This window comes from Nicotiana tomentosiformis, chromosome 6 (genome assembly GCF_000390325.3).
Source record: "Nicotiana tomentosiformis chromosome 6, ASM39032v3, whole genome shotgun sequence".
Lineage (NCBI taxonomy): Eukaryota > Viridiplantae > Streptophyta > Magnoliopsida > Solanales > Solanaceae > Nicotiana > Nicotiana tomentosiformis.
In genome coordinates, this window is record NC_090817.1 from 99,335,205 (window position 1) to 99,346,520 (window position 11,316).

Below are 11,316 nucleotides of genomic sequence, written 5' to 3' on the forward strand. Positions count from 1 at the left end.
ACCAGTTCATGTAACTACTTGGATTCAATAAGTGTATATGGACGATTAATTTGTTATTAAAATTATTACTTTATTCATGTTTAATATGAAATTAAATAAAGAGTATCTACGAAAACGGCAAAAAATCTTGCTACCGGGCAAGGGCGGCTCAAGGGCATTTGAAGCCTAAGGCGAAAGTCAAATGTGAGGCCTAAGTATTTAAATTAAAAAAAAACATAAATGATATGTATGGAGTAAAAGTAATAAAATATCAAATACCCAAAAAAATAATACTAGAAAGATATTACCCGATTACTGATTCAGGAAGTTTGAAGAATGAAGATTTTGAGTCCAAAATATCTAGTTGTTGCTTGTCTACTTCAAAATTCTTGCTGTAAATTTTGAAAAATATACTATATTTTTTATAAAGTAATAGAAATATAGAACTATTGAAATCTTAAAAATATTATTGAACACTTGAACTAATAAACTTTTTGCGAAAGAAGGTGAAAAATAAAATTTTGGAGAAAGAAAAAAATATTGGAGAAAGAATTCAAGAAGGTGATCAATAATAAAGAGAAAGGAAGAATATATGTAGGTTCTAGAATATGAAGAATAAGATTGAAACCTTGGAAAAGAAGGAGTAAAATATAGAATTATTAAATCAACTCAAATTGAAAATTATTCATCTATCATTTTTAAGTAAGTCAAATTTGTACTTTATTTATTCATTTTCTTTCCATTTAAATGAAAAACACAAAAGTACTACTATATATTATTTTTTTAAATACCTATAAAATATATATTATTTTTAAAAAATGGGGCCCCTCAAAATTGGGGGCCTGAGGCACATGCCTTACCCACCATACTGTTAGAGCCGGCCTTGCTACCGGGCTATGTTTTTTTAAGTAACAAATAAAAACTAACTTTTAACCAATAAAATACAATATCCTATTTAAATTATGATTCAGAAGTGAATCACAAAAATTTGGAGATATAAACTCCCCAAACAAATTGGATTACAAGCAAGGTCTAGGTAATTACTTATTTTATTCTTGAAAAAAACACATATGCATTTTAGATCATCTAACAATATATGTAAATGATGTAAGTCTCTTATTTTCCTCAAGTTTATTTTGTGCAATACTTTTTAATTATACTAAGATATCCAAATATCTTTTTGTAGTAAATATCTTCCTGTAATTATACTGAGAGTCATACCGTCGCTTTTCAAGACTTTGAAAACATGGAATGTAATAGATTTTGTAAAGCTTTCATTACATAACGTATTAGTGAGTAATATTATATTAGTTATTCAATATTAGAATAACATGAAAATGGTTTAGACAATCTATAATTACACTCTACATTTATCTTGATATTAAATATTCATATTTAATTTTTATACACACTACAAATTATTTGAATACAAATACTTTGAGCTCTATTTTATAATTCAACTAAATAAATTTAGAATATATAAGATAAAGAGACTAATATTATATCGATTTATAAAGGTATACTCTTTCTTTAAGAGTTCGGCAGGTAATATATAACCCAAAAAAGAAGAGTTTGGTCGGTTAATTAAGTTAGCTAAAACCTTTAGATTTATTTAATGAAATAATGATAATGGGTATAAACAGATACTTTTAGCGTTTGGGCAGTTGTTACAGACAGGGAGAGGGAGTGCAAAATAGATAAAGCAATCATAAATAGAGGAAAAATTGGACAACTATATATATTCGCAACGCTCGTTAATTCAGTTGCTTAAAAATTGATTCATTGATATTTACCAGTCAGATAATGATACGCGTGGATGTAATTTTGAAAGTGAAAGCACGTTGGTTGATGCTTCTTATTAACGAAAGAAAAAGCAAGTTCATTCGTAAAAGAATATGATGTTGCTGAACATGTAGTCAGCTCTTTCTGGATTTGGAAATTTGTGGTTTTCGTGGCTTAGTTATTGGGATTATTTTTCTTTAACTAGTTGTGTGTAGATAGTAATTTTAAAATTGTTTCTTATCACGTTCGACGAAATCAGGAGCATGTGGATTTTGTTTATAATTTTATTGCACATAAGACCTAGCTAGGTTTTCAGTTTTTTTTTTTATACTTCATAGATTCTCTTAGAAGCTTTCTTTTTCAAGTTGAATTGCAAATGATGTTGTAGTTTCATTTGAACACTTACTTTCGTAATATAACAAGCTGTCTTTGGAAAAAAAAAATAGAGAAGGAAGGAGGTCATCAAAGTGTTGAGGCAACTAGTTGTGCATAAAACAAAATCATTACCTTCCAAAGATTAAGATAGCTCAACTTTTGGCCAGCTTCCTGCGGCCTGCCTCTCCAAATAGTCATCCTATAACGCATCTATCATTGAATTTGAGGCTATATGTGGGGTCCAACCCATTATTCTTATTAGAATAGAGAAACAAGCAATAGACATGTGCCTGTGCCTGTGGATATCGTCGAGACTTTGAGCCAAAATTTAGATTTGCGGAGGAGAATTAATAATTCTCGTGTTACATTTTTGGAGACTAGGTTTTGGTCTCTTGGGGATCTCTTTCACTTCTTAAGACACACCAACAAAGAGAAGAAGAAAGAGTGAGACATCACAAATATGATATAAGAAAATAGTTTGTTAGGAAAACAAAGAGTGTGAGCGATATTGTAAGTAAGGCGGGAATATCAAAAAATGATTATTTCTTTTTAGTATTGTAGTGATTTTTGGAGTATTTTATTCGGACCTGTAAAGTGTAAAATTTATTACTATAGTGATATCAGTTGCTACTCTCGGGACAGGAACGGAGTCACCTTATGGGAAGCGATGTCACGTGGCACCGCTTCATCGAAAAAATTTATTAAATGTACGTATATAAACATAGGTAAAACCAAATAATAGATATATCGAAAAACGGGTAACATCACTTACACCGAAATGGCTCGCTGGTCTGGTGGTTAGGCGCTTCAAATACTTTGGTGAGCTCAAGAATTCGACTCCAATTTGCAGCATGCTTATGCTTTTTTCGTTTTGGGGGCTTTATTTATTAAAATATAATTTGTTATTAGTGAGGCTTGAACCACTGGCCTCTAACAAAATTAAGAATCAACAAAAATCATTTGAGCTAGAATCCATTTGTTTGTTAGGTAGACAATAAATATACTCAAATCATTCTTGAAAAAAGACATATAAGCACTATTTCTAACGAGACTATACATTTCAAAAAAGAAAAAGAGAGTCATAGTAACGTTTTGAATTGTGTGTTTTTTTCCAATACGATGTCATTATAGTACTTATTCATTTATTCACCTCTTTACTTATTAAAAAATGTGACATCGCTTACAAAAAGTTCTGCGTACGCCGCTGTCTCGGGGCCGTGGTTTTTTCCCTTATTCAAAAGGGTTTTCCATGTAAAAATTTTGGTGTCGTTGTCGCTATTTTATTCTTGTTGATTATCGTATCTCTGTGCTACGTTATTATTCCGTTTTTATTATCGTGAATATTATTTCTGTGGGGGATTTATTCCCAACAACTGGTATCAGAGCACAGATTCTGCTCATACGCAGAAATATTATTCCTGGTCGGTAGTACTATACTCGAAAAAAATATCTGGAGTAAAGTACGAGGTAGAAAAATTCAACGGAGATAGCAATTTCTCAACATGGCAAAGAAGGATGAGGGATCTACTTATCCAACAAGGATTACACAAGGTACTAGATGCCGATGCCAAAAGCATGATACCATGAAAGCTGAGGATTGGGCTAACCTGGATGAAAAGGCTGCTAGTGCAATCAGGTTGCACTTATCAGATGATGTGGTAAATAACACCATTGATAAAGATACCGCATGTGGTATTTGGACAAGGTTGGAAAGCCTATACATGTCCAAAATACTGACAAATAAATTGTACCTGAGGAAGCAGTTATACGCCCTACACATGGGTGAATGCACGAATTTTTTGTCATATTTAAATATGTTTAACGGACTAATCACACAGCTCACCAACCTTGGAGTAAAAAATCAAGGAAGAAGATAAAGCCATCTTGCTCTTGAACTCATTGCCATCTTCGTACGATAATTTGGCAATAACCATCTTGCACGATAAGACTACCATTTAGTTGAAAGATATCACATCGGCTCTTATACTCAATGAGAAGATGACAAAGAAGCCTAAAAATCAAGGACACGCTCTCATCACAAAAGGTAGATGCATGAGTTACCAAAAGAGTTCGAGCAACTATGGTAGACCCAGAGGTCGTGGGAAGTCTAAGACCTGATCCAAATCAAGAACCAGAAATTGCTACAATTATGATCAACCAGGTCACTTCAAAAGAGATTGTTCAAATCCAAGGAAGGGCAAAGGTAAAACCAGTGGCCAGAAAAATGACAACAACACAACCGTCGTGATGCAAAATAATGATAATGTTGTTCTCTTCATAAATGAGGAAAAAGAATGAATGCACTTGACATATCCAGAGTCGGAATGGGTGGTTGACAAAGCAGCATCTTAACATGCTACACCGGTAAGAGATCTTTTTTTGCAGATATGTAGCAGGTGATTTCGGCACTGTGAGAATGGGTAACACAAGTTACTCAAAGATTGCGGGGATTGATGACATTTGTATCAAGACAAATGTCAGATGCACATTGGTTCTAAAAGACATACGACATGTACCTGATTTACGGATGAACTTGATCTCAAAAATTGCTTTAGACCGAGATGGATATGAGAACTATTTTGCAAATCAAAAGTGGAGACTCATCAAGGAATCATTGGTGATTGCAAAGGGAGTTGCTCGTGGCACGTTGTACAAGACATATGCAGAAATATGCCGAGGTGAATTGAACACGGCACAAGATAAGATTTCTTCAGATTTGTGGCACAAAAGAATGGGTCATATGAGTGAGAAGGGATTGCAGATTCTTGCCAGGAACTCACTCATTTCTTTTACCAAAGATACAACGGTAAAACCTTGTGACTACTATTTATTTAGTAAGCAGCATAGAGTCTCAGACATCGTCTGAAAGAAAATTGAATATACTTGATTTGGTATATTTTGATGTTTGTGGTCCGATGAAAATTCAATCGATGGGCGGTAACAAATATTTTGTTACTTTTATTGATGATGCATCACAAAAATTATGGGTTTATATTTTGAAAACCAAAGATCAGGTGTTTTACGTTTTCCAAAAGTTTCATGCTCTGGTGAAAAGGAAGACAGGCCAAAAGCTAAAGCATCTCCGAAGTGACAATGGAGGTGAGTACACTTCAAGGGAATTTGAAGAGTACTCTTTGAGCTATAGGATCAGACATGAAAAGACAGTTCCTAGAATCCCATAACACAATGGTGTAGCTGAGAGAATGAACCGCACCATTGTTGAAAAGGTGAGAAGCATGCTCAGAATGGCTAAACTGCCTAAGTTATTCTGGGGTGAAGCAGTTCAGACAACTTGTTACCTGATCAATAGGAGTCCATCAGTTCCATTGAAGTTTGACATCCCAGGGAGAGTTTGGACCAACAAGGAGTAGGACTCGCATCTGAAGATGTTCGGTTGCAGCGCTTTTGCACATGTACCAAAGGAGTAGAGAACAAAGCTGGATGATAAATCTCCTCCCTGCATATTCATCGGATATGGAGATGAAGAGTTCGGGTACAGATTGTGGGATCATGTAAAGAAGAAGGTCATCATAAGTAGAGATGTAATCTTCCGAGAAAGCGAAGTTGGAACTCTAGATGACTAGAACTTTGTTACCATTCCTTCTACTTCTACCTAGGGCTGTGCATAATTTGGTAAATATCGAATTACCGTACTGAAAACGAAAATATTGGTACTCGGTATTTGATATTTTGGTATTCGGTATGGTATTTGGTTTAAGTTTTAAAAAAAATTGGTATTTTAAAATAAAATACCGAAATACTGATATCGTATCGAAATATATATTATATTACACAATACAAATTTTTTTAGTTATAACATAAATATAAAAAATCTAAAATTTTACTTTCCTTTATTCTCTATGTTCATCAATTAACTCTAAGCAATTAAGTAACAAGATATTTCTCTAAATTTTCTCTCTCTAGGTTAGTATTTGCTGGTTTTGGACAAAATTTTTATCAACAAATGTTTCTAGTTTTATATTTTTGAGTACTTTAATTAAGAATATTACCGTTTATGACTCTATGCACTAGTTAGTATTCAAACCGAATAAACCGAAGTTACCGAACCGAATAAACCGAAACCGAAAGGAGAAAAACTGAACCATACCGAATTTAATTAGGTATAGTATTGGTATAGCATTTTATGAAACCGAATATTGAAAATACCGAACCGAAATATCTAAATACCGTATTGTACCGACCGACGAACACCTCTACTTCTACCAATCCCTCAAGTGCAGAAAGTAGGACCGGCGAGGTTGCCGAGCAGGGGGAGGGGGCAGTCTGATGAGGTTATTGAGCAGGGGGAGCAACTTGATGATGATGTCGAGCAAGTGGAGTACCCAACTCAGGGAGAAGAACAACCTTAACATCCGAGGAGATCAAAAAGGCCAAGGGTAGAATCATGCATGTACCCTTCCATAGAGTATGTCCTCATCAGTGATGAGGGGGAACTAGAAAGTCTTAACGAGGTGTTGTGCCATCCAGAAAAAGACCAATGGATGAAATCCATACAAGAAGAGATGGAATCTCTACAGAAAAATGGCACGTACAAGCTGGTTTAACTTCCAAAAGCAAAAGACCACTCAAATACAAATGGGTCTTTAAACTCAAAATAAAAATAAAAATGGCAAGTTGGTCAGATACAAAGCTCGATTGGTGGTTAAAGGCTTCGAACAGAAGAAATGTATTGATTTTGGTAAATATCACTTATTGTCAAAATGACTTCTATTTGAACAATCTTGAGCTTAGCAGATAGCCTAGATCTTGAAGTGGAGTAGTTGGATGTGAAAACTATATTTCTTCACGGATATTTCGAAGAAGAGATTTATATGGAGCAGCCAGAAGGGTTTGAAGTAGCTGGAAAGAAACACATAGTGTGAAAATTGAATAAGAGTCTTTATGGGTTGAAGCAGGCACCACATGAAGTTTGACTCATTCATGAAAAGTCAAACATACATAAAGACCTATTCTGATACATGTGTATACTTCAAAAGATTTTATGATAACAACTTTATTATATTACTGTTATATGTGGATGACATGTTAATTGTAGGACAAGACAAGGAGCTGATTGCAAAGTTGAAGAGAGATTTGTCCAAGTCATTTGTTATATAGGAATTGGGCCAAGCACAACAAATTCTGGGGATGAAGATAGTTAGAGAGCGAACAAGTAGAAAGTTGTGGCTATCTTAGGAGAAGTACATTGAACGTGTACTGGAACACTTCAACATGAAAGTGCTAAGCCAATAAGCATACCTCTTGCTGGTCATCTGAAGTTGATCAAGAAGATGTGTCCTACAACAATGAAGGAGAAAGGGAACATGTCTAGAGTTTCTTATTCTTCAGCAGTCGGAAGCTTGATGTATGCAATGGTATACACCAGACCAGATATTGCACATACAGTTGGTATTGTTCGCAGGTTCCTTGAAAAACCTAGAAAAGAATATTGGGAAGCAGTCAAGTAGATACTGAGGTACCTGAGAGGTACTACTTGAGATTGCTTGTGTTTTGGAGGATCTGGTCCAATTTTGAAGGTTACACAAATGCTGATATGGCAGGTGAACTTGATAATCGTAAATCTACTACTGGACACCTATTCACATTTTCAGGGGGAGCTATATCATATCAGTCGAAGTTGCAGAAATGTGTCGCACTTTCTACAACTAAAGTAGAGTATATTGTCGTTGCTGAAGCTGGCAAGAAGATGGTATGACTGAAACGGTTTCTTCAAGAACTTGGATTGCACCAGAAGGAATATATAGTCTATTATGACAATCAAAATGCAATAGACTTGAGCAAAAACGCCATGTATCATGCAAGAACAAAGTGAGAATCCTTCAGATATGCTGATCAAGGTGGTACCAAGAGACAAGTTCGAGCTATGCAAAGAACTTATCGGTATGCATTCAAACTAGAAACCCGATATTATCTCCTTCCAGTGAATAGGTCTGGAGGGGGAGATTTGTGGGGTCCAACCTATTATTAGAATAAGAAAGAAGTATAATAGGATGTGCCTATGGAAAGCCTCGGCAGAGAGCCTTGGAGCCAAAGTTTAGATTTGTGGAGGAGAATTAATAATTCTCCTGTAGCATCCTTGGAGACTAAGTTTTGCTCTTCTATAAAAGGGGGATCTCTTTCACTTCTTAAGACACACCAAGAAAGGGAGAAAGAAAGAGTGAGGCATCACAGATAGGGTATAAGAAAATAGTCTGTGAGGAAAACAAAGAGCGTGAGCGATATTGTAGGTGAGGTGGAAATATCAAAAGAGTGTTATTTCTTTTGAGTATTGTAGTTGTCTTTGGAGTATTTTAATCGGACCTGCAAAGTGTAAAATTACTATCCATAGTGATATCAGTTGCTACTCTCGGGGTCGTGGTTTTTTCCCTTATTTGAAAGTGTTTTTCACGTAAAAATCTTGGTATCGTTGTCGCTCTTTTATTCTTGTTGATTACTGTATCTATGTGGTACATTATTATTCCGTTTTTGTTACCGTGAATATTATTTCTGTGGAAGATTTATTCCCAACACTATCTAATATGCCTAAGGGGAGGCAGCCTACCAATAGAATAATGGATTTAAGGTATTCTCTTACCATATGAGTTATTTGCATTTTGCACTACTCAATTATTTGATTTACACCGTATCTCCTTATTTTTTACTATTTACTCATTCACTTATTCATTTGTAGGCAAAACTATTTGTGGTTCATTTTGGGTTCAGTATATTATTATTATTATTATTATTATTATTATTATTATTATTATTATTATTATTATTATTATTATTATTATTATTCTCGTATTATTTTATCCTTTAATTTTAACATGTTGTTTCCTTTACTTCGATTATCTTATTGCTTCATTATTTTGATGTTGATATTGTTCTTGTCTTCATTATTCTCAACATAGCTTATTCATTATTGTTTTCTTTTTTAAACCTGCCTTAAAATACTTTTTTGGTCTATCAGAAATAGCTTCTACCTCCATAGAGTGTCTTCATACACACTATTCTTCCAGTACTCTATTTATGAATATACATTGGATATTGTTATTGTATTTAATGAGGAATAAAATAGGAATAGTATTATTATATTTAGGAGAAAAGGTCAAATATAGCCATGTAGGTGTTCATAAAAACCCGAAAAATCGAACTAAACCGAAAATCAAACCAAACCGACCAAAAAAAGATACTTTTTAAGTTTGGTTTGGTTTTGGTTTTAATAAAAAAATAACCGAAAAAATCGAACCAAACCAACTATAAAAGTAACTATTTAAATTTATTATTACACCTATATATATGTATATTTTTATATAAAGTTTCTAAAATTTTATGGTACATATTAGTCATTTGTATTTTTAATCTAATTCTTTGCTATTATAATAATCTATATCTTTACCTTTATATTCTAGTTTGATTGGTAATTTTCTTTTGCTAAGTACAAGAATTTATTTCATGTGAAAATAATCGATTTTTAATTGAGTACTTAAATTATTTATCACTATTTGATTCAATTATCATCAATATATATTAGTAAATAATAGGTTTCTCAAAAAGCAATTGGTTTGATAGTGTTATGTTGAAAATGTAGTCGTCGGAATATGCGTTTGGTAGTGTATGTCTCATATTTAAAAAAAATCTGATAAATAACCGAAAAATATGAAAAACCGACTAAAACCAAATCGATAAAAATAGACTTAATCGATTTAGTTTGATTCCAATATTTAAAAAACCAACTTACTCGATTTGATTTCCTTCCAGGGACAAACCCACCCAAACCAAACCATGGATCTCACATGGCCGCACAGGATTAAGTCGACCGATTTCCCTTTTTTCAAACTCGGTTCACTTTAAAAAAATATTGTCCAACCCAAAATCCACCCCCTTATATATCAAACCATTGCCAACATACAAGACCCACATAAACACTGCAGCCGATACAGCACCCAATAGCAGCATCTAAACCTTCTTTCTAGGTGCAAATTTGCAGATCCAAAGAAATAATCCTTTTTTCTTATTTTAGTGGTAGGAGGAAGGACAACTATTTTAGCTGCCATCAAGTCAAACTTCCATATCATACGCCCGTAGGAAACAAATAATTCAACTGATCAAAATAATAATCCACAAACAGGGAGGGCAAATCTGATGAATTTATGAAAAAATCTGAACTCAATTGAGAGAAAAAAAATTAAAAATTTGATAGTAAAATTTTATGATATAAATCTGCAAGCATATGATCTAAAACTTTCTTGTCAAAACAACTTCTGAAATCTTCTAAGAAGTTAAAGGTCTCTCAGTTTACTTCTTCAATTTGTAACCGCCTGAGACGCTGCTACGTCAGCGTTAGACACTGGTGCAGGTGTGCAGCGGTCAGAGAGAGAGAACATGGCGCACAAAAGTTGCCAGAAAATTCTTCGGCAAGATTCTGACCATACTCTGAGCTCGGAGTTTCAGCTACTATTTCGTCTCCCTTCCGGATCTGATAAACAAAAAGAAAATATGAGAAAAAGAGTAATGGCTCGCCGAGAAAATATATTTTCAGTCAGATCCAGTAGAATTCGAACCCAAAACTTTCAGATCTCCGGCCTCTTGTATATATGTCTCTAGATCTGTGTATAAATGTGTGTGTAGGTATAGAGAAAGGGGAAAAGAAGGTGTGAGATGACAAATCAGAAGCTTCTCCATGCTTTCCGGTGAGTTCGCTGTTACGAAAGAGAAGAAAACTTCAACATTATTATTCTTAGTTCTTTATTATGTATTGGAGTCCTTAAGTTTAATAGTTGTCAGTTTAGTCTTTTCTTATTTATTATATAGTCCCTAAAAGCTGGCATTGTTATATGTTGCCAGGTGTCTAGTTTGTTAGAGTCATTTTGCTATTTATTCCCTGTATGTCAGAGTCTAGAATCATGCTGAATGAAATGTCATCTTTTTCATTTTAATTCTGTCCTATTTTACATTCTTCTTGGTTTTGCTTGCATACCCGTTACATATTGGTATCAAAGCGGTGCCGGCCTGGTATTTTCCGGCAATGGTAGAGTCTCAGAAAATGAAAGTAACTAATGATGGGTGGCAGAAATTTAAAACCCAGCTTCAGGCGTATATGGTGGATACTCAGCAGAGGATGGCTAGGATGGAGGAAGTACACGCTCAACAACATGAGGAGAGTAATCGGAGGTTTGA

The 11,316-nt window shown here is 34.2% G+C and overlaps 1 long non-coding RNA gene across 1 annotated transcript; it reads right to left on the reverse strand.

The window, feature by feature from the left end:
* Window positions 1–9,997: 9,997 nt before the first annotated feature.
* LOC117276909 (uncharacterized) lies at window positions 9,998–11,106 on the reverse strand. The gene is made up of 2 exons (XR_004507174.2): window positions 10,701–11,106; window positions 9,998–10,615 (listed from the first exon to the last, which is right to left on the reverse strand). It is a non-coding gene; the product is annotated as an uncharacterized lncRNA (long non-coding RNA).
* Between the last annotated feature and the right edge of the window lie 210 nt (window positions 11,107–11,316).